Here is a 25280-nt window from a genome sequence, read left to right as displayed (position 1 = left end):
GTGAGCCACACAGATTGTCAGACCCTAAACATGTGTGCAACGCAGTACTGAGCCACAGTTGAGATGGGAAGGCTGATGAGATGCCATGCAATGTATGTAACCAAGGACTTGTATTACAGTGATCATCCAGTCAAGGACACATAGGGGCATGCGTGCAATGCACATGGAGCATGAATGGGCACTCATGTCCGTGCGGGACATCTGACCTATGCACAGTACAAGTGAGATACCCTGCATCAATTGCTAAAGCTGTACCACACAACATATTTCTGGCAGATTCTGCACTGGAAGTTAGCATCTACACAGGACGCATGAACAAGAAAGTACACATTGGCAAGATTGAAGCAGACCAGTGCAAAGGTGGAACTGGGGTGCAGAGTGGCGGAGGAGGGGCAATGGAGCATGCCTACATGGAGTCCCCGCATGCAGGCAGAGGAGACATGCATCACGGAAGCATTGCATTACTTACACATCAGAACCATGTACACGTCACATGTAGTGGCAATCATGCACAACACATCCCACAAGTGAAACACACACGTCCTCAACAAACACGCATCAACACTCACTGGACTGGGCATCAAAGTCCAGCATCTCTCCCACTCCTTCGACCAATTCAGGTGGTATGAACTCCGCAACGAGTGCCTCATGCGGAGTGAGCTCTTCCTCCTCTGGTGCAGGCCCACAACCAGTCACCAGAGTCAAGTTGTAATTAGAGGCACGCTTAGCCTTAGTGCTGCGTTTGATGTCATTCCAACGCGTTTTGCACTCTTGCGCCGTGCGCACCTCATGGCCGAATGAACTGACATGTTCCGCAACATGCTTCCAGTGGGTGTCACGTTGGGCAGCCCTAGTCTGACTATTGGCACCCACTAGCATGTCACGGCTGTGGCCCCGCACGTAGTCCACGAGGAAGTCCAGTTCCTGCTTGCAGAAAGGCTTCTTCCTCGACGTACAGGTCGTGGCTGTGTGTGGGGTCCGAGCCTGTGCTGCAGGTGCAACCTTCCTCCTCTTGGACTGTGGCGCAGACCCTGGCTGGCTAATGCCGCCCTGACCAGTATGGCCAGTGGGTTCGGTGGATTGAGCCGAGGGAGTGGTAGGTGGAGGGACGACCAAAGGCCTGACTTGTGTCAGTGGCAGTTGGGTGCCCTCTAATGGACCCTGCGCAGCAACATCATCTGTGGCAGGGTCATTGACCGCAACAGTCCTGGTTGGCAGACTCACAACCGGGGTGTTGTTGGGTGCATCTGCCCCTGCACTTGCCAACACCCGGCTGTTCGGGGCAGCAGATGACATGACTGCCCCAAGGACATGTGTCTTGGTCTGAGCAGCCCGGCCTGCCCCTAAGGTTTCCCTCCTGGCCTGTTGGAGATCTACCAAGGGCTCCTCAAGTGCCAACGCAGCCTGCGCTGGCAGACCCCGAGCCTGGGTGGCTGTGTCCACAGCTGCACCTGCAGCTACCACTACCCTTGGGCCGTGGCAGTCGATGGAACGGACTGCCGGGTCACACGGGCACCAGTGCCAGATGCAGAAGCTGCATCCCCCGGAACCACAGGGGGTGGTGGCATGACTGCACCGACACATGGCACAACATTGTGCTCAAGTGGCGCACCCCTGCCTCTTCCCCCTCTGTGGCCGCCCTTGACACCCTGGAGTCCCCCTACTCACTGGTCACCACGGCCACGTCCCCGACCACGCCTGCCACGAGGAGGACACCCAGCTGAGGCGCCCCTCACCTTTGGTGGCCTCGCAACCATGGCACAGATGTAGTAGTAGTGCTAGCACAGATGGAGTGGTGCCAATGGGAGGTGTACACCACAATTGACCTGGGCAATTGCGGTGAAGGGGGTGGGAAGCAAGATGTTAACAGCCCCCCTGCACCTGCAAGGCTGTATGTGACCCCGGTGATGTAGTGACGGGTCACGCAACGCTCAGGCACCCCAAAACTGCAGTAAAACCGTGCACACAACCCTGCAGCCTACGTGCGTGGATTCAACCTCCCGCAGTACGTGGTGGCACCCAGTAACATGAATAACGCGTACGCGTGGGACACGCAGGCTACTATGACATCGAAAATGGGTGCGATACACAGGGGCACCCGCAGTGGGAAAAAGAGCGTGTGCGTCTCACCGTCTGACTAGCGCGATGCAGAAAAACACGCGTAGCCAATACCCCCGCCAAAAGAAGAGATACGTCCTTGATAGCTGTGAAGTTGTGATGGCGTGCAAAACAACAGGAAGCAGCAACACACGTCGGTCTCCACGAAAGGCACATACAGCAAACTGCTGGCCCCGCTCACCTTTAACCCGTGCTGAGGGAAACGCCCGCGCGCGTCACGTCACTTACGCGCATGGGCCCTTTCCTCGGATTACACGCGGACGTGCATTTTTTCATGCGCACTGAAATGCCCATGCACGCCTGCGCGCGTCACGTCACAGGGGCGCTTGCGCTTGAGGGGCCTTCTGTCCAATGAAATTGTGTATGCGTGCAGATGCGCTTACGCGCTAAGGGCCTTTCCTCGAATTACACACTGACGTGCAGAATTTTCACGTGCCAATTCAATCCGTATCAAGCTGGTCACGCGTAAGCACACGGAAGACCACGCTCCTGCCCAGAAGGCCGAATTACTGCCCCCAGAGCCCCGAGCACGCTCCCACCTGCCATCTGCTGCTGCCTGACTGCCTGCTGCCCACGTGCCCTGCCATTTGCTGCCTGCACATCAGCCAGGGGTGCTGTTGCTGTGACCACCCCTGCTGGAACTGAAGACTCCTGACTGGGATTCCATCGTTCCACAGCCCAGCCCCAGGACCCAGTTGCCCACCCACTCCTGCCTCTGGGGTTGTCATGTCGGGCACTGCAACATCTGGCACCACTGACAACCCCCGGCCAGAGAGGCCGAGGGGCACCAGCTTCACTGCCACTGAAGTTGGTGTCCTGGTGGAGCAAGTCCTGGGGCAGTATGATGCCCTCTTCGGAAGTTCCCGCGCCGACAAGGAAGGACGGACTCGGATCTGGACGGACATCGTGACTGCCATCAACGCGGAGGGGGTGGCAGTCCGCGACTTCCAACATGTCAAGAAGCGCTGGGAGGTCTTCAGGTCCAGGACCCTGAACAAGGACCGGCACCTCTTGAAGGCAGCAGATGCTAAGGGGCGCCGGGGCCACTTGTCGGAAGATCAGATGAGGGTCCTGGAACGCATATCCCCAGCGCTCCACGTCCAGGTCCTTGAGAGGCAGACCCATCTGGAGTCGAGCGGTAAGTGTACATGCATCCTGATTGTGAGCTGTGCGTGTGGTGATGTTTCAGTAGTGTGCAGGTTGCACATCTGTTTGTATGGGGTTGAGTATGGGTGGGGGTGTACAGGGCTGTGAGGCTAACACATGCGAGGGCTGTAATGTGTGAGACATGGATGGTGCTCGTGTGTGTAGGCTTGCATGCCAAATGCAGTTGTGTGGGCACACGTTTGGATGAATGTGTATGTAAGTAGACATGTTCGTGATTTCACGCATGTATGTTATTTTCAGCTGCATGTATCAGCACTGTGTACATGTGCATGTGTGTGTATTTGACAAGGGTGCAACAGTGATGCAACATGGATGCATGTGACAGCGGGATGTGGAAGCCTGATTGGCAGATGTGACATGGATGCCCATCTGAACACTGCGACACTTGGCAGAGGTGTACACATGCATGCAAGTTTGGTGGTGTGTGTACATGTGTAGTGCACTCCCTGTGTTGCATGTGATGTCTGGCTCACCATTGCCTGCTCATGCTGTTGTATGTGTATGGATGGTGCTGGCAGTTGCGATTTGGCTGTGGTATGGCTCATGTGTGCAAGTTGAAATGAGATGTGTGTTGGGGATTGTGATGGCATGTCTGAGGTTTGCCAATGCCACTCATGTACAACTGTCATGTGTGTATGTGTCCATTGTACAGTGCCCTGATGCCTGTGTTTTATTTCTCCCTGTCTGCAGCGTCAACTGATGAAGAGGGCGGAGAAGGTGCTGTGGAGCACAGCGGCGGGGATCCCACCGCCAGCCGGAGACGCAAGGCCCGGCTCCCCTCCCAGGTTGTGATCTCGTCGGGGAGTGAGGAGTCCGGTGCCGCGACCCAGGCCGCAGCTGCCGGGGGGAGGTCCAAGAGGCAGAGGTTGGAGTTGGACTCCTCGGCAGCAGAAGGGGCAGCTGGGACCCCACAGGGCCCAACGGGGGAAGATGGCATGGAGTCATCCAGGTTGGTGGGGGGTTTGGTGGAGGAGGAGGCCGTGCAAGCAACAGAGACGGGGTCTGGAGGTGGGGATTCCACTGGTGCTAGTGGTGCAGTGCAGGACCAGGGACAGCATCATCTTGCACCAGCAGGGAGGCCTACGTCCAGACCCGTTTTCAGGCAGGGGATGAGCGAACGACAACTGGCCTTCCTCTGCCTGCGGACGTGGCTATCCGGGTCCCGGTTGAGCCTGTCCTGACTGGTGTGGCGTTGCGTCAACGGGCCATGCGAGGTGACCTGCAGTCTTTTCATGAGGAGACTGCACGTCATCTCGAATGGCTCATTGACCGCGTCGGCCTACTGGGACAGGTCACCCAGGCCGGATTCCTCCGTTTGATGGGGCTTGCTGCGACCCCCTCCTCAACTGAATCCCCTATGCGCCAGTCGTCCTCCGTGCCATTTTCCCACCCATCAGTCACCTGGGTGCCCTGTGAAGCTACCTCTGACAGTGCGGCCAGGCTGGTGGAGGAGGCATCCCTGCCACAGTCGGGAGTCGGACGTCCAGCAGGGGTGGCCACATCAACGACTGCACCCCAGCCAGCGGAGGATGTGCAGGCAGCAGGAGGCAGTGCACGGGCAGAGGCACAGCAGCAGCAGCAACGTGGTGGGAGCCATGATGGCTCGGGGCCTTCGACATCGGAGGGGCAGGCATTGGCTGGAGGGCAGGAGGACCCAGGACAGAAAGTGTCTTCCGTGTGGCAGCGGTTGGGCCACGCCATAGATGCGGAACGGCAGCGGGCGGAAGAGGCACGGCTCACGATGGTCAGGGCGGAGAACTCCATGCAGAGGGCCCTGAGGCAGGCCGAGTGCCTCGAGGAAATCCGCAGGGGGTTGGAGGTGGACACGTCGACGGCCCTGGGGACCCTCGGGCCATGGAGGAGGACCGCCTCCGGGACATTGAGCAGGAGTTCGATGATGCCCTGGCCCGGGACATCCAAAAGTGAGCCGTCGGACTAGCGCGCTGCCCTTGTAAAAAATTCTGTAGTTAGTGTTAGGTTTCCTTTGGTTTTGCATTTTTTTTGGACCTTTTGGACAATGGGCCACATTTTTGTATATAGTTTTTTTTTATTAGGTAGTGTTATTAGATAGGATTCATTTCTTCTGTTGGAATCATGGACCCTGGCTTGTTCATCTGTATATAGTGGACTGTTGGATTTTCTTTTTTTTTTACAATTTACCCATGGAGCAATGGCTTTCAATTATAATTTTCCATTGGATTTTCTTTTGTGGACTGTGACTTTGGACACCATTCCTTTGGATTATGATTTTTGGTTTTGCATTATTTCACGGACATGCTGCTTTTTTATTTTTTTGAATTCCCATTTCTGTTTGTTTATTTTTGATTCAATTTATGTTTCCTTTAATACATATTTTTTGTTCAAACTTCAATTTGTAGTATCATCTCATTGGTTTCATGCATATAATGATATGGGTTTTGAGATTCACTGACACCCATTGGGTGTGTGTGAGGGACATGTGTTCATTTCCAAACTTGCAATTGGGGTTCTATCATGTAATTGGCATTTCTAAGTGGGTGGATGCAATACTCGGGTGGGTGTTTGGCATTTGGAGGCGGACCATACGGACCAGGGATCTAGATTGTGATGACATGTTGGCTGGGGAACATGAGTTGGGGCCTGGTGGAGGGTGCCCCACAGTGCTGTGGGGTGGGGGTGCAGGGGAACATGAGTTGGACATGAGTGGGGGCCTGCTGGCAGGTGCCCCACAGTGCTGGGGGGTGGGGGTGTAGGGGAACATGAGTTGGGCCTGGTGGAGGGTGCCCCACAGTGCTGGGGGGTGGGGGTGCAGGGGGACATGAGTTGGGGGCCTGCTGGCAGGTGCCCCACAGTGCTGGGGGGTGGGGGTGCAGGGGAACATGAGTTGGACATGAGTGGGGCCTTCTGGCAGGTGCCCCACAGTGCTGGGGGGTGGGGGTGCAGGGGAACATGAGTTGGACATGAGTGGGGCCTGGTGGAGGGTGACCCACAGTGCTGGGGGGTGGGGGTGCAGGGGGACATGAGTTGGGGGCCTTCTGGCAGGTGCCCCACAGTGCTGGGGGGTGGGGGTGCAGGGGGACATGAGTTGGACATGAGTGGGGGGCTGCCGGCAGGTGCCCCACAGTGCTGGGGGGTGGGGGTGCAGGGGAACATGAGTTGGGGCCTGGTGGAGGGTTCCCCACAGTGCTGGGGGGGGATTCAGGGGGACATGAGTTGGGGGCCTGCTGGCAGGTGCCCCACAGTGCTGGGGGGTGGGCGTGCAGGGGAACATGAGTTGGGGCCTGGTGGAGGGTGCCCCACAGTGCTGGGGGGTGGGGGTGCAGGGGGACATGAGTTGGGGGCCTGGTGGAGGGTGCCCCACAGTGCTGGGGGGTGGGGGTGCAGGGGAACATGAGTTGGGGGCCTGGTGGAGGGTGCCCCACAGTGCTGGGGGGTGGGGGTCCTGGGGGACATGAGTGGGGGTGCAGGCTAGTCCCCCGTGGTGTGGGCTGCCTGCAGGGGCCGTGGAGGTTGTGGAGCGAACACCTGGGAGGACCCACACAGCCAATTCACGTGTAGTACTCCACGGAACCCCTGAAATACACGTACCCTGCTGATGTCGCGTGTGAAACTACCCGCGCATCCCAAGATACACGTACCCAGGACATTCGCGTGTGGAACTTCCAGCGCACCCCTGAAATACACGTACCCTGCTGATATCGCGTGTGAAACTTCCCGCGCACCCCAAGATACACGTACCCAGGACATTCACGTGTGAAACTTCCCGTGCATCCCAAGATACACGTACCCAGGACATTCGCGTGTGGAACTTCCATTGCACCCCTGAAATACACGTACCCTGCTGATATCGCGTGTGAAACTTCCTGTGCAACCCAAGATACACGTACCCAGGACATTCGCGTGTGAAACTTCCCGCGCACCCCAAGATACACGTACCCAGGACATTCGCGTGTGGAACTTCCAGCGCACCCCTGAAATACACGTACCCTGCTGAATTCATGTGTGTAAGTTTCCGCGCACCCCGAAATACACATACCCAGGACATTCACGTGTGGAACTTCCAGCGCACCCCTGATATACACGTACCCTAATGGAATCGCGTGTGAAACTTCCCGCTCACCCCTGAAATACACGTACCACGCTCGCACAGGGCCAATCACGTGTGAAACTTCCCGCGCACCCCAGTAATACAGGTACCCTGCTGAATTCATGTGTGTAAGTTTCCGCGCACCCCGAAATACACGTACCCAGGACATTCGCGTGTGGAACTTCCAGCACACCCCTGATATACACGTACCCTGCTGAATTCACGTGTGAAACTTCCTGCGCACCCCTGATGTACACGTACCCAGGACATTCGCGTGTGGAACTTCCAGCGCACCCCTGAAATACACGTACCCTGCTGATATCGCGTGTGAAACTTCCCACGCACCCCAAGATACACGTACCCAGGACATTCGCGTGTGAAACTTCCAGCGCACCCCAGTAATACAGGTACCCTGCTGAATTCACGTGTGTAAGTTTCCACGCACCCTGAAATACACGTACCCAGGACATTCGCGTGTGGAACTTCCAGTGCACCCCTGATATACACGTACCCTGCTGAATTCACGTGTGAAACTTCCTGCGCACCCCAAGATACACGTACCCAGGACATTCGCGTGTGGAACTTCCAGCGCACCCCTGAAATACACGTACCCTGCTGATATCGCGTGTGAAACTTCCCACGCACCCCAAGATACACGTACCCAGGACATTCGCATGTGGAACTTCCAGCGCACCCCTGATATACACGTACCTTGATGGAATCGCGTGTGAAACTTCCCGCGCACCCCAGTAATACAGGTACCGTGCTGAATTCACGTGTGTAAGTTTCCGCGCACCCAGTAATACACGTACCCAGGACATTCGCGTGTGGAACTTCCAGCGCACCCCTGATATACACGTACCCTGCTGAATTCACGTGTGAAACTTCCTGCGCACCCCTGATGTACACGTACCCTGATGGAATCGCGTGTGGAATTTCCCATGCACCCCTGAAATACACGTACACAGCTGAAATAACGTGAGGAACTTCCCGCGCACCCCAGTGATACACTTACCCTGCTTGCCGTGCTGGTACAGGGTTAGCGCAGCCCTTTGCGCTGGATTGGGGATTTTGATGGCTTTTCCCTGCGCAAGGTGCATTCTTGGGGGCGTAACTGGCACTGCTGCAGGGTCGCTGCGCCACTGTGCGCCACGGCTGGTTTTGGTGGCTGGAATCCATGAATACGCTGTGCGCGGAAATGTATTTTGCCGCACGCGGCTGGCGCAGGGATTCGCACGCGCACACTGTGCGCCACTGGCGTGTGCCACTTGTGCACTGAATTCTATGAATTACCCCCATAATCTAAAATCCATGCACCGCAGTAGTTGCACATCCCTAGGAATGTTTCCATGTCTTTCACTGTTTTTGGTCTTCCTACAGCTGAGATGGCTGCTACTCTGTCTGAAATTATTCTCTTGCCATCCTTTAAAATCAATTGCCCCAGGTACAGCACTTCACGTTATTGCAACGACAGTATTGCAACTTTTCTCTGTCTACCTTGTACCACTTTTGGGCTAGCAATGTCAAGAGGGCAATGGAGTCTTTTCTACATTTGGCTTCGTTTTTACTGCAGATCAGCAGATCATCCATGTACTGAATTATCCTGCTGTCTTCTGTCATGTTTCCAAGGTCTTCATGCAATAATCTGTTGAATATGCTGCGGCTCTCACAATAACCCTGGGGCAATCTGGAGTGTTCGTACCTCCTCCCCCCTAGGGTGAATGCTGTAATGTATCTACACTCTTCTGCGAGTGGTATGGAAAAGAATGCATTCTTCAAATCCACCACGGTGAAGTGAGATGCATCTTTTGGGATACTGCATAGAATAGATGCAGGATTTGGGATCAAAGGGAACTCTTTCTGAATCATGTCATTAAGTGGGCGTAGATCTTGGATCATCCTCCATGCCCCTCCTTTTGCTTTTTTGATGGGGTAAATGCATGTGTTACATGGGGAGTTTGAGGGTACTATTATCCCCTGTGTCAATAGTGCGTTGATTGTTTCCTTTATCCCTTCTTCTGCTTCCCGGGACAGGGGGTATTGTTTTACTCAGGGCAGTATGGCTCCAGTCTTAAGGTTAACTTTCACTGGAGTGACCCCGTGTAGTAGCCCTACGCCATGTGGACCTGCTGTCCATAATTGGCAGGGCACTGATTGCATGTCATTGTAGAAAAACGATGGTGGGGCCCCCACTACCGCCATGAGCTGTACTGGCACCTGTCTTTGCTGTATCATTATTTCACAAGGGATCGCTATCTCCATTATGATTTCTCCATCACTCTCTGAGTCTGTGAAAAGCTCCTCGTCTGAAAAATCTTGAAGTGCAATGTCAGCGTGTATGCACAACACTGTACGCCACTCGCACCCGTGTATGTCCATTGCAATTACAGCTATTCTCTTTGCCGAGACTTGTACTGCATGTATGTCCAGTGACATGACCGTCCCTGGCATTATCTCTGGGCGGGCTATTGGACGAAAAACAAATTCTGCTGGCACCCTCCACTCCAGCTTTTTTAACTCGGGAACCACCGGGCCAATGTTTTTAACCCATGGGTGAACATATCTGGGTCCACTGGTATGCCCTGCACCTCTAGGCATGTTGCTCGTGAATATATCACTAGCATTATACGCATGGAGCACATCCCTGGGGTTGAGTGAACAATCCCTCCTCTTGTGGTAAATGAAATAGTCATGTTAAGCTTGCTGAGGAGGTCCCTCCCCAGTAGCTTGACAGTGGATTGCTCATAATACAATAGAGGTGCCCTTACTGTTTTTCCCCCTACTATCACATCCAAATCTTCTGTGTAAGGAACTTCGACCACCGCCCCAGAGAACCCCTGCATCTCCAATTTACGATTAGATAGCGGAAACCGGCCTTCACGTAGACATGACTTCTCGGCTCCGGAATCTACCATAAAGATGAATTGCTGATTCCCTATCTCTGCCCCTATCAATGGTTCCTCAGTTGCATTGAAGGTTGTCGATAGGATTGGACACGCAAGTGCTCCCTGTGGGCTGTCCTATGCTGGGTGTCTTGTTGTTTCCCCTTGACTGAAGACATTACCTGACACTACCGCTACTCCTCCATATGGTGCGCCATTCGGTGTTGTGGTGAAGGGGTTGTTTTGTGTGTAGGGGAGGTGTTCGCTACTTTGTGGGTGTTGTTGAACATTATGTGGTCATTCCCTATTTTGCTCTTGCCCTCTGTATTCTTGCTGTTCTTTCCACCCGTCCCGGGGAAATCCATAGGGGCTCCCTGGATGGGTGTGCCCGCAATACTGATCATCTTGGTAGGCTGGGTTCGGTCTGCTTCTACACTTGCATGAGAAATGTCCCCACCTCCCACAATTCCAACAGTTTCCTTGGTTCCCTCTGGGTCCTGGTCCCCCATTTCCGCCATTACCTCCATATCCCTGACCACCTCCCCGGCCCCCCCTGTACCCACCTCTCCTGTTGCTGTGGTGCCACACTTGCCACTGCTGCCCTCCATATTCCTCCTGTCCATTCCACTGTCTTTGCCCGTTGTCTGCCCAATTTGCAGCCATCCTCCCCTGTATCGCTACCAATCCCTCCTCCTCCTCTGCATCTCTGTCGTGGGGGAGTGCTGCTACAGCTGCAGCGACCTTCACTAGTTTTGTTTGTATTAGTTTAGCTTCATCTGCCAGTCTTTTTTTACCACCTCCTTCTCCCTTTCTTTGATTCTTTTGCAATGGTGAACTATTATGCTCTGTATTTCTGGCCATCCCTTCACCTCGATCCCTGCTATTTTATCAAGCACTTTTTGGACTTCTTTCGGGAGCCCCTTCTTTATTATGAAGTAAAATAAGGATGTTGATTGGTGATACGGGGTACCCGTTTCAGCTCTCCACATCTCCTGCACTCTGAAAATGTAATCCATAGCCTCTTCCCCATCATTCATGATGCATTGCATCACTGACTGTAAATCTGGCGTGTCCGGGAATGTTTCCCTCAACGCATGCCAAACTCGCGCTCGCACTGTATTGAAAGCAGCGCCATCATGTCTGTCACTGTCCAATGTTAAAACCTGGGATACCTGCTTTTACCCATACCTGGTCTGATTGGTCACCTACTGCTGAAACAAGTAAACTCTTGACATCTCCTATGGCCAGAGTACTCCCGTGGTTTTCTTCTCGAAGGCATATATCCACTTACTGGCTCCTCCGGATAGCGGGGGCAATGCTTTTAGTAAATTAGCCTTATCCATTCGTGCCCAGGGTATGTCATTTGGTCTACCCTCCCCCCAATGTATCAGTGGGAGGTGTAGGCGTCCCTTGCTTCCTCTCCCAATACTCACCTGTGTCCCTTTCTTTCCCACCAGGGCCATGCTTCCCATCCTGTTCCTTAATCTCCCTGTCCATTCTTATTCCATTGCTCTTCCTAATGGTGTCTCCCCAAACTCCACTAAATCAACTCCTGTGGCCATCGCTAATCTCCCAGCTTCTTGCACGTCCCCTTCTATATCACACCATAGCACTTCTCTCCCTTCGTCCGCCACTTCTTCCCCCTCTGCACTCCCTCCAAGGTTGTGTGCTCCCAGTTCTGCTCTCCTTGTGGGCTCCTCCTGTATCCTGAATAGTATCTCCCCCTTTTTCCACCTTTCCTCATTTGATTTATCTAGGGTGTGTGATCGGGACAATCGCTGTGATCTTGTCGTGCCTGGTTCACTTTGTTCACATATGCTTTGTATCCTTGATAGCTCTTCTCTAGCTATTGAGAGTTGTGTATCTAAGTCTTCTGTTAGTTTATATATGTTCACTGATGGCGTACTTGCCTGCCCACTTGTTCGGGGGCAATCATATGGTGGTGGTGCTGTTGGTCGTGTGGTGGAAGCAGGAGTGCTGATGGGCACATATGTGGGGTCACTTCAGCAGGTGCAGGCTTATTCAAGAGTGGGTACAATCGGGTTACCTCCACCGATACCTCTTTTCCCCCGTCCTCCTTACCACCTTCTGCTCTTGCTGATGGGTGGCAGTGAGGGCAGGTTGATCGAGCGTGGTGTCTATTTTCTTCGGTGGGGGTATTTCCTCGAATAATCGCCACAGATCTATTATTTCTCTCCTGTTATGAAAATGTTTTCCTTTGTATTTTAGGAATATGCAGGTGCCCACCATATCCAGAACGCTCTTATCAAAGGACCCTCCTTGTGGCCAAACCTGGGGGAGACCCTCCCCCTTCAGTTCCGTGACCCACTGGTCATGGTACTTAGTAATTCTTTCCGCATGTCCCGGTAAACTTTTGCAAATGTGTGCTAAGGGTGTCTCCGCCCCCATTTTTAGACCTGTGTTACTGTATTCTCTTGAGTCAATCTCTTCTATCACTATAGGTGTGTAGCTGTATATGTGGGGCTCTACTCACTATCAGTTCCTAACGATCAACTTATACTTTTACTTAAACAAAAACATTTCTTGTCTTAAAAAAATCTTACCAGGTCACACTTACATTGACCACATCACCTGGAAATCACTTAAATCACTATTAATATATAGAGACAATTGATTGCAAAAAACCATAAACACACAATGTGCACAACATACGACAGACATTCATCATGCTTCAGCATACATGCATAGCATTTACCCTCCCTGCCTGGCCCTTCGCCTTTCTCTACGGCGACACCCCTTAACACTCACACAGCTTCTTTTGTTTATATATATATATATTTATTTTTTATTCCCTTATGCAGACCTTGTTTTACCCCAAATAAGAAGAATAAGAGAAAGAAAGGCTACTTCTAACGTATTTACCGTGTCCTTTTACTTAGACACACTCAATTTATTTTTCCATTGGTTTACTTATTCCCAGCACTAGTCGAGATAGCACTACGTGGCGCCGCCTTCTAACCCCTTGCAGAGTTAGGTTCCCGTCCTCTTTTCCCTTTTTCACTTTTATATCCTAATGGACATATGCGAAGAAAGAGAAAGTATTAGAAGTTGAAAGTCCCCTCTATAACCCCAACTTATTTCCCCTTGTTCTCTCGATTATTTACCCTTTTAGTATCGCTTGCACTTAATACTCACGTGCCCGTCTTCATCCGAGACTCTCCGGACTTGGTCCGTCCAAGCGGCGCGGCCTCGCACTCAATGGCCCCACCCGTCTCTTGCAAGGGTTTTTTCAAACGGGACCCGTACCCTCTCGCCCTAACTGAGTGCGCACATCTCTGCGTACCAGTTGCCATAGGTGGGCGGCTCTGTTGAGCGAGCGTGTCGTGTATCTCCACTGCAACCGGGGCCGTCTCGTGCCAAGGGGACAATTATTAAAATAAATCACGTCTATGGGGTCACCACTGAATGTAAGCGTCCCCCAAAAACGCACCCCCCTTAGTGAGAGGCAATGACGGACACACCCCAGGAGGGAAAGAGACCAAGACCAAGTGCGGGTGAGATCAAAAGGGTTTTTATCTAAACCAATATAGGGCATGCAAAGGACTCTGCAGACTCCGAGAGCGCTCTGTCTGACAATAGCAAAGACAGTCCTACTTATTACAGAACTATGTCACGCATGAAACAAGCAATAGGGGGCACATAGTATTAGGGATTGGGTGCTGATGGCGAGGTGGTATACATTGTATACAGTTGCTTCTCCAGGAAGTCCATGCGGTGCCATGCGGGGTGGATGGGTCAGCTGGGCTCATCGGGGTGGAGTGCTGGGCCGGACATGACTTGTAGTGATGATAAGTGGCGATTCTGATACTTTGCCCTTGTGGCCAAATATTCACATTCATTCATCATGCTATACAATTTGAGTTGTCTTGTAACTGTTGCAATACACTGACCTCAGATCGAGAATGAGACAGGGACATTGAGATATAATAAGAAGTGCCCCAATACATCTGTTGTAAGGACACCTTAGGTTCAAACATGTTAATCCCATGAGTCCATGTGTGGAGTCAGGGGCACAGGAGGGGTTACTTGATCGTCCTGTCGGTGAGGGATGGTATTATGATCTGTTGGTACAGGGGTGGGCGCCCCCCTTCGAGGGCCATTAACTTGGGTGAACGGGGATACCAATGGGCCGTGGGGGCATGTAACTGGTGCCCGGGAGATGGTGGGTTTTAGGACCAGGTAGCTTGTAATTCATAGAGTCAGGCTGTGGCGCCTCTTGACATGGGGGAGGTGGATGCTTAAAGCGGGTCCAGCAAGATTGGGAGGGGAGGCGAGGCTGTGCTGTTCGAACACCAGCTATCCCCAGGGAGCTTGGGAGGGAGGAGTGGGGAGATGACCTTGCAGCTCTGAGCCTGTTTCCCTGCAAAGGGCAGTGTATCGTACCATTGGCAAGGGGCAGGTGGCAACACTTGGGGGCTTCTGGGTTGTGCACATATATTTACATTAGTGAGAATATAAGTTGGGTGACTTTGTCATTTGGCACAATTTCATAACAACAGTTCACTTACGACCATGAGGTAGTGTTAGATCAGTTGGTGAGCAAAAGAGGGCAACACATATTATACCATGGTACAGTCTGGCTCCAGTTCCTTGGTGGGCCTACATGCATTTCAGCGGTTCATTATTACACTATGTACAGGGCTGTCAAAAAGCTATCACATATCATATGGCCACTCTTTTACAAAATAGCAGCAAACGTTAGTCAACGCGACAAATATCACAAAAATGGTTACCAGACAATACAAGGTGCCTCGGGGGTGGGCGGGGCTGAGGGGCGCCACACAGTCCAACTTAGAGGGCTTGGTACAGGGTCAGAGCATGCAGGATTGGGCTGGTTTCGGTTGCTTCCTAATGAGCTTGGTCACGACTAGGACAATGATGTACTGCGGAAGGTAAAACGATACAGTGTTTATTTTGTTGTTTGTTCGTGTCTGGTTGCTCGTGAGAACGAGCTCTTAGCGGATCTACCATGAGGTGGAGGAAGGGTGGGGGAGTGCAGTCCTCTGTGAATGCGGTCAAGCAGGGGTCAGGCTGTAGCTTTCTATGTTTGCAAGTTGTTCTGCCTATGTTAGGTTTTAGCGCCTTTGACAAAATGGAGTTACCTAGTACAAAATGGTGCCTGTGTTAGGTTTATATGTGGTCGTGCAGCCTCACATGTCGATCCGCAGCCACCTCGCCCCCCGGGCCCAGGGGCGCGGGGGCTGCCGACGAGTCATGAGTCTTCACCTGGGTAGGAGATGTAGGCTAGAGGGGGTGTCCTTTCGACCTGCCCTCCCCTACACTATGATTACTGAGGAAGTGCTCATGGCGTACAGAATGAGGGAAAACAAAACTGCTCTCATCAGTCTTCTCACTTACCATCCTCTGCATGTGTCTAGATCACATGAAATTGGTGACATGGAGGTAACAATCAAAACACTGTTCCATGTGTGCTCTGTCACCCTGCACACTTCTCTTTAATCTTTTAATGTGTGTGCTTCCTCCAGGAGGAATTTCAGTTTTCATTTTAACTGCTGTTATATTAGGAATCATACTGATGTTACCCTCAATAAATATTGCCCTTACCATAAAATTGGTGTTTACCTCTGAATTGCAATGCAATATGCAAAATAGAGACAACAAAATGTGAAAAAGAAACCCCAAGTCATGATATCCAAGGAATAGACATTTTGCAAATATCTTGGTGTGTACGCTCGTTTTGTCAACAAAAGAAAATATTTGATATTGTTTAAAAAGTTTGTATGGATTTTAGGACACATATCTCCTTATTTCATAAAAAAAATAAAAATATTCACAATTAACACCTACTTTGAAACAATAACATTATTTTCTAAATCATTATATTTGCTGTCATAAAAAAGGTTTAAAAAACTCCTGCAAAAAGCAAATTCAAAGCTTTTGCACAGAATTATTCACTAACCCTTAGGAAACTGTATACTGTTTCTCTGCTGATTAGCTCTACTCATCCCCCTTGTCTGGGATCTTCATACTTCTGCTTCTTCCTTTCACTCTTCTGACAGGGGGTCTTCAACAGAATAACTATTAATATTGCTAAGATGTATCTAAGCTCACCTACCCCTAAATTGTACTGCTGAAGCTGTTGCTATCTCATCTCTGAACCTCGGCTTGTGCCACTTTCTAGTAAAATTTTGACAAAAGACCTGGTGTCTCATTACGACCCCAGTGGTAGCCGTGCCAGTAAAAATGGCACGCCTGCCCCTGGAGTCGTGTTTTTTTCCAGCACCTGGCTTTGGGGAATTATTGGGGCTGTACTGCTCCAAAGCCTGGCGCTGGAAAAAGGAACTCCCATTCCCATTTGAGTCCCATTGGACTCAAAGGGAATGGGGAGGACAGAAGCACCGACACCATGTGCAACTGTGCCGTGCTTCTGTCAAAGTCTGCGAGCGGATGCCGTTCCACCCGGCTTGTCAGACCTGGCTGCGTGACGCACCTGCCCGCAGAACTCGGAGTGTGCCGGTCTGATAACAACAGTGCCATCAGCTTACCGGCACCATTGTTACTGGACAGGCACACTCATAATGAGGCCCCTGGTCTCCCAGATATAATTTTCATTTAAATCTTCAGTGATTCTTGCGGAGTGAGCCCCCTGTCTTGCCTACACCTGTTTTCCTGTTTGGATATACATTTCAGACATTTAGGGGGTAATTCATAGAATTAAGCGCACAAGTGGCGCACTCGGCTGGCGCACAGTGTGCGCGTGCAATAGTCTGCGCCAGCCACATGCGCCAAAATCCATTTCGGCGCACAGCGTATTCATGGATTTTAGCTACCAAAAGCAGCCGCGGCGCGAGTGGCGCAGCGACCCTGCAGCAGCACCAGTAACGCCCCTCGTGCAAGGAAAAGCCATCAAACTCCCCAATCCAGCACAAAGGGCTACGCTAACCCTGGACCAGTATACAGGGCTGCCACACAGCACACGGCAAGCGGGGAACGTGCATTCCTGGGGTTCGCGGGAAGTTTCACCCGCGATTTCAGCAGGGTATGTGTATTCCTGGGGTGCGGGGAAGTCTAACACGCAATTTCAGCAGGGTACGTGTATTTCTGGGGTGCGGGTAAGTTTAACATGCAATTTCAGCAGGGTACGTGTATTTCTGGGGTGTGGGCAAGTTTAACACGCGATTTCAGCAGGGTACGTGTATTTCTGGGGTGCTGGGAAGTTCTACCCACGATTGCAGCAGGGTACGTGTATTCCTGGGGTGCGGGGAAGTCTAACACGCGATTTCAGCAGAGTACGTGTATTTGTGTGGGGAAGTTTAACATGCGATTTCAGCAGGGTACGTGTATTTCTGGGGTGCGTGGGAAGTTCTACACGCGATTGCAGCAGGGTACATGTATTTCTGGGGTGCGGGCAAGTTTAACACGTGATTCCAGCAGGGTACGTGTATTCCTGGGGTGCGGGGAAGTCTAACACGCGATTTCAGCAGGGTACGTGTATTTGTGGGGTGCGGGGAAGTTTAACATGCGATTTCAGCAGGGTACATGTATTTCTGGGGTGCAGGCAAGTTTAACAAGCGATTTCAGCAGGGTACGTGTATTCCTGGTGTGCGGGGAAGTTTAACCCGCGATTTCAGCAGGGTACGTGTAGTTCTGGGGTGCACAGGAAGTTCCACACGCGATTTCAGCAGGGTACGTGTATTTCTGCGGTGCGGGCAAGTTTAACACGCGATTTCAGCAGGGTACGTGTATTTCTGGGGTGCGCGGGAAGTTCCACACGCGATTGCAGCAGGGTACGTGTATTTCTGGGGTGCGGGCAAGTTTAACATGCGATTTCAGCAGGGTACGTGTATTTCTGGGGTGCGGGGAAGTTCCACACGCGATAGGCCCTGTGCGAGCGGGGTACGTGTATTTCGGGGGTGCAGGGGATTCCTACACGTGAATTGGCAGTGTGGGTCCTCCCAGGTGTTCCCTCTACACCCTCCACGGCCCCTGCAGGCAGACCACACCACACCACAGGGGACTACCCTGCACCCCTGGGCATGTCCCGCAGGCAGCCCATCCACCCTGGGCATGCCCTCCCAGCCAAGCCACATGTCACCTTGCACTAGTGATCACCAACGCATTACCCCCTTCACCCCCACTCCCCAGCTGTGCAGGGCACCTACCTGCAGACCCCACTCATGTCCCCCAGCAACCCCACCCTCCAGCAGTCAGGGGCACCTGCCTGCAGGCCCCCACTCATGTCCCCTTGCACCCCCACCTCCCAGCAGTGTGGGGCACCTGCCAGCAGGCCCCCACTCATGTCCCACTCATGTCCCTCTGCACCCCCACCCCCCAGCAGTGCAGGGCACCTGCCAGCAGGCCCCAGTCATGTCCCCTTGCACACCCACCCCCCAGCAGTGTGGGGCACCTGCCAACAGGCCCCCCACTCATGTCCCCTTGCACCCCCAGCACTGAGGGGCACCTGACAGCAGGCCCCCACTCATGTCCCCTTGCACCCCCAGCACTGAGGGGCACCTGCCAGCAGGCCCCCACTAATGTCCCCTTGCACCCCCACCCCCCAGCACTGAGGGGCACCTGCCAGCAGGCCCCCACTCATGTCCCCTTGCACCCCCAGCACTGAGGGGCACCTGCCAGCAGGCCCCCACTCATGTCCCCTTGGACCCCCACCCCACAGCACTGAGGGGCACCTGCCAGCAGGCCCCCACTCATGTCCCCTTGCACACCCACCCTCCAGCAGTGCGGGGCACCTGCCTGCAGGACCCCACTCATGTCCCAGTAATGTCCCCTTGCACCCCCACCCCCCAGCAGTGCAGGGCACTTGCCAACAGGCCCCGACACATGTCCCCTGCACCCCCACCCCCCAGCAGTGCGGGGCATCTGCCAGCAGGCCCTGACACATGTCCCCCAGCCAACACGTCATCACAATCTCGATCCCTGGCCCTTATGGCCAGCCTCCACATGCCAAAGACCCACCCAAGTATTGCATCCACCCACATAGAAATGCCAATTACATGACACAACCCCAATGGCAAGTATGTAAATGAAGACATGTCCCTCACACACACACAATGGGTGCAAGTGAATCTCAAAACCCATATCATGACATGCATGAAACCAATGAGATAATAACACACATCGAAGTTTGAAGAAAAAAATGTATTAAAAGCAACATGAATGGAATTAAAATCAAACAAACAACAATGGAAATTAAAAAAGAAAAGCTGCAGGTCTGTAAAATAATGAAAAACAACAAATCATAATCCAAAGGAAAGGTGTCCAAAGTCACAGTTCCAAAAATGAAATCCAAGGGAAAAACAAAAGTGAAAACCATTGCTCCGTGTGGAAATTCAAACAAAAAAAGTAGAATCCAACAGTTACCTATATACAGATGAACAATCCAGGGTCCATGATCCCAACTGAAGAAATTAAACCTATCAAAAACTCCTACCTAATAAAAAAACTATATACAAAAATGTGGTCCATTGTCCAAAAGGTCCAAAATAACGAAAAAACCAAAGGAAACCTAACACTATCCAACTATTTACAAGGGCAGCGGGCAAGTCCAACGGCTCACATGTTGATGTCCCAGGCCAGGGCATCATCAAACTCCTGCTCGATGTCCCGGAGGCGGTCCTCTTCCTTGGCCCCGAGGGTTCGCAGGGACGATGACATCTGGAACTCCAGGTCCCTGCGAATGGCCTTGAGGCACTCGCCCGCCTCAGGGTCCTACGCATGGAGTTCTCCGCCCTGACCATCGTGAGCCATGCCTCTTCCGCCTGTTGCTGCTCCGCATCTATCGCATTGCCCAACCGCTGCCACATGGAAGACACTTCTCGTCCAGGGTCCTCCTGCCTTCAGGCCGATGCCTGCCCCTACGATGATGAAGGCCCCGAGCCATCATGGCTCCCACCTTGTTGCTGCTGCTGCTGTGCCGCTGCCTGTGCCCTGGCTCCTGCTGCCTGCACATCCTCCTCCAGCTGGGGTGCAGTTGTTGAGGAGGCCACCCCTGCTGGACGTCTGACTCCCGACTGTGGCAGGGATCTGTTGTCCACCAGCCTGGCCGCAGGGTCAGAGGCAGCTCCACAGAGCACCCAGGTGATACATGGGTGGGAAGATGGCATGGAGGACAACTGGGGCATAGGGGGTTCAGTTGAGGAGGAGGTCGGAACAAGGTCCAGGAAACGGAGGAATCCGGCCCTGGTGAGCTGTCCCAGTGGGTCACCGCGGTCAACGAGCCATGCGAGAAGACGTGCAGTCTCCTCATGAAAAGACTGCAGGTCACCTCGCATGGCACATTGACGCTACGCCACCCCACCCAGGACAGGCTCAACCCGGTGCTGGATAGCAACATCCGCAGGGAGAGGAAGGCCAGTTGGTGTAAGCCAATCCCCTCCCTGAGAACGGGTCTGGACGTAGGCATCCCTGCTGGTGCAAGATGATGCAGTGACAGGATCAGGGACAGGATTGCACACAGGCACCTCCGCGGCAGCCTGTGCTGCCTCCTGTCCCTTGTCCTGCACTGCACCACTAGCACCAGTGTAATCCCCACCTCCAGATCCCGTCTCTGTCCCTTGCACGGCCTCCTCCTCCACCAAACCCCCCACCAACCTGAATGACTCCATGCCATCTTCCTCCGTTGGGCCCTGTAGGGTCTCAGCTGCCCCTTCTGCTGCCGAGGAGTCCAACTCCGACCTCCGCCTCTTGGACCTCCCCTCGGCAGCTGCGGCCTGGGATGTGGCACCGGACTCCACACTCCCCGACGAGATGACAACTTAGGAGGGGAGCCGGGCCTTGCGTCTCCGGCTGGCGGTGCGATCCCTGCCGCTGTGCTCCACAGCACCTTCTCCGCCCTCTTCATCAGTTGACGCTGCAGACAGGGAGAAATAAAACACAGGCATCAGGGCACTGTACAATGGACTCATACACACATGACAGTTGTACATGAGTGGCATTGTCAAACTTCAGACATGGCATCACAATCCCCAACACACATGTAATTTCGACTCACACACATGAGCTATTGCACAGTCATATTGCAACAGCCAGCACCATCCATACACATACAACAGCATGAGCAGCCAAAGGTGAGCCAGACATCACATGAAACACAGGGAGTGCACTACACATGCACACACGCCACCACACTTACATGCATGTGTACACCTCCGCCAACTGTCGCAGTGTTGAGATCGGCATCCATGTCACATCTTCCAATCAGTCTTCCACATATCAGTGTCACATGCATCCATGTCGCATCACTGTTGCACCCATGTCAAATAGACGCACATGTACACAGTGCAGATACATGCAGCTGGAATCAACATCCATGTGTGACACCACAACCATGCCAACTGACATACACCGTAATCCAAACATGTGTGCTCACAAATCTGCATTTGGCTTGCATGCTTACCCACACATACACCATCCATGTGCCTCACACATGAAAGGACTTGAATGTGTCAGCCTCACAGCCCTGTACATACACATCCATACATGGCCCTAGAAAACCACATGTACAACCTGCACACTACTGGCACACCACCACACGCACAGCTTCCAATCAGTATGCATGTACACTTACCGCTCAACTCCAGGCGGGTCTGCCTCACAAGGACCTGGACGTGGAGCGATGGACATATGCGTTCCAGGACCCTCATCTGATGTTCCGACAGGTGGCCCCGGCGCCCCTTAGCATCCGCTGCCTTCATGAGGCGCCGGGCCTTGTTGAGGGTCCTGGACCTGAAGTCCTCCCAGCGCTTCTTGACATGTTGGAAGTCGCGGACTGCCACCCCCTCCGCGTTGAAGGCAGTCACGATGTCCGTCCAGATCTGAGTCCGTCCTTCCTTGTTGGCGCGTCTTGTTCCGAAGAGGGCATCATACTGCCCCAGGACTTGCTCCACCAGGAGTGGCATTGAAGCTGGTGCCCCTCTGCCTCTCTGGCTGGGGGTTGCCAGTGGTGCCAGATGGTGTAGTGCCCGACATGGCAACCCCAGAGGCAGGTGTGGATGGGCAACTGGGTCCTGGGGCTGGGCTGTGGAGCAATGGTATCCCAGTCGGGAGTCTTCAGTTCCATCAGGGGTGGTCACAGCAACTGCACCCTGGCTGATGTGCAGGCAGCAAATAGCAGGGCACGTGGGCATCAGGCAGTCAGGCAGCAGCAGATCGCAGGAGGGAGCGTGCTCGGGTCTCTGGGGGGCAGTGATTCAGCCTTTTGGGCAGGAGCGTGGTCTTCCGTGTGTTTTCGCGTGGCCAGCTTGATACGGAGTGATTTGGCACGTGAAAAATGTGCACGTCATCGTGTGATTCGAGGAAAGGCCCATAGCGCAAAAGCGCGTCAGCACTCGTACGCGCTTTCATTGGACCATAGGCCCTTCAAGCGTAAGCGCCTCTGTGACGTGACGTGCGCTGGCATGCACGGGCGTTTCCCTCGTGACGCTAGCATAATGGATCAGCGCGTGTGAAAAAACTGCACGTCCGCGTGTGTATGCGTGTAATCCGAGGAAAGGGCCCATGCGCGTAAGTGATGTGACGCACGCGGGCGTTTCCCCTCAGCACGGGTTAAAGGAGAGCGGGGGCAGCAGTTCGCTGTACGTGCCTTTCGTGGAGACCGACGTGTGTTGCTGCTTCCTGTTGTTTCACGCGCCATCACAACTTCACAGCTATCAAGGACGTATCTCTTCTTTTGGAGGGGGTATTGGTTACGCGTGTTTTTATGCATCGCGCTAGTCAGACGGTGAGTCGCACACGCTATTTTTCCCACTGCGGGTGCCCCTGTGTATTGCACCCATTTTCGAGGTCATAGTAGCCTGCGTGTCCCACGCGTACGTGTTATTCGTGTTACTGGGTGCCCCGAGTACTGCGGGAGGTTGATTCCACGCACGTAGGCTGCAGGGTTGCGTGCACGGTTTTACTGCAGTTTTGGGGTGCCTGAGCGTTGCGTGACCCGTCACTACATCACCGGGGTCACATACAGCCTTGCAGGTGCAGGGTGGCTATTAACATCTTGCTTCCCACCCCCTTCACCCCAATTGCCCAGGTCAATTGTGCTGTACACCTCCCATTGGCACTACTCCATCTGTGCCGGCACTAATACATCTGTGCCATGGTTGGGAGGCCAGCAAAGGTGAGGGGCGCCTCAGCTGGGCGTACTCCTCGTGGCGGGCGTGGTCGGGGAAGTGGCTGTGGTGACCAGGGAGTAGGGGGACTCCAGGGTCTCCAGGGCTGCCACAGAGGGGGAAGAGGCAGGGGTGCGCCACTTGAGCACAATGTTGTGCCATGTGTCGGTGCAGTTATGCCACCACCCCCTGTGGTTCCGGGAGATGCAGCTTCTGCATCTGGCACTGGCGCCCGTGTAACCCTCCAGTCCGTTCCATCGACTGCCACGGGCCCAAGGGTAGTGGTAGCTGCAGGTGCAGCTATGGATACCGCCACCCAGGCTCAGGGTCTGCCAGTGCAGGCTGCGTTGGCACTTGAGGAGCCCTTGGAAAATTTCCAACAGGCCCGGAGGGAAACCGTACGGGCATGCAGGGCTGCTCTGACCAAGACACATGTCCCTGGGGCAGTTATGTCATCTGCTGCCCCGAACAGCCGGGTGTTGGCAAGTGCAGGGGCAGATGCACCCAACAACACCCCGGTTGTGAGTCTGCCAACCAGGATCGTTGCGGTCAATGACCCTGCCACAGCGGATGTTGCTGCGCAAGGTCCATTAGAGGGCACCCAGCTGCCACTGACACAAGTCAGGCCTTTGGTCGTCCCTCCACCTGCCACTCCCTTGGCTCAATCCACCGAACCCACTGGCCATACTGGTCAGGGCGTCATTAGCCAGCCAGGGTCTGCGCCACAGTCCAAGAGGAGGAAGGTTGCACCTGCAGCACAGGCTGGGACCCCACACACAGCCACGACCTCCTGCACATCGAGGAAGAAGCCTTTCTGCAAGCAGGAACTGGACTTCCTCATGGACTACGTGCAGGGCCACAGCCGTGACATTGTAGTGGGTGCCAATAGTCAGACTACGGCTGCCCACCGTGACACCCACTGGAAGCAAGTTGCGGAACATGTCAGTTCATTCGGCCATGAGGTGCGCACGGCGCAAGGGTGCAAAAAGCGTTGGAATGACCTCAAACGCAGCGCTAAGGCTAAGCGTGCCTCAAATTACAACTTGACTCTGGTGACTGGCGGTGGGCCTGCACCAGAGGAGGAAGAGCTCACTCCGCATGAGACACTCGTTAAGGAGTTCATACCAACTGAATCGGTCGAAGGAGGGGGAGAGATGCTAGACTTTGATGCCCAGTCCAGTGAGGGTTGATGCGTGTTTGTTGAGGACGTGTGCGTTTTAATTGTGGGATGTGTTGTGCATGATTGCCACTACATGTGACATGTACATGGTTCTGATGTGCAAGTAATGCAATGCTTCCGTGATGCATGTCTGCTCTGCTGGATGGTGGACATGTGGAGCAGACGGGGACTGTCCGCATCACCACTATTGCACCCTACTCACATGCTGGTTACCAGTATACCCCTCCAGTCCATGTTCCAGCCCACTGGCACTTCTGCATGTGGGGTGACCTTCCTCTCAGCCCAGGCACAATGTCATAGCATGACTGACGTGCATGTGTCCTCTGCCTGCATGTGGGTACTCCATGTAGGCATCCTCCCTTGCCCCTCTTCCGCCACGCTGCACCCCAGTTCCACCTTTGCACTGGTCTGCTTCAATCTTGCCATTGGGTACTTTCCTGTTCATGCATCCTGTGTACATGCTAACTTCCAGCAGACAATCTGCCAGACATATGCTGTGTGGTACAGCCTTAGTACTTGATGCAGGGTATCTCACTTGTACTGTGCATAGGTCAGATGCCCCGCAGGGACATGAGTGCCCATTCATGCTCCATGTGCATTGCACGCATGCCCCTATGTGTCCTTGACTGGATGATCACTGTAATACAACTCCTGGGTGACATACATTGCATGGCATCTCATCAGCCTTCCCATGTCACCTGTGGCTCAGTACTGCGTTGCAAACATGTTTAGGGTCTGAAAATCTGTGTGGGTCACAGGCCTCAGCC

This window comes from Ambystoma mexicanum, chromosome 7p, assembly GCF_040938575.1.
Source record: "Ambystoma mexicanum isolate Mex_15411 chromosome 7p, UKY_AmexF1_1, whole genome shotgun sequence".
Classification (NCBI taxonomy): Eukaryota; Metazoa; Chordata; class Amphibia; order Caudata; family Ambystomatidae; genus Ambystoma; species Ambystoma mexicanum.
This window is presented reverse-complemented; position numbering follows the sequence as displayed.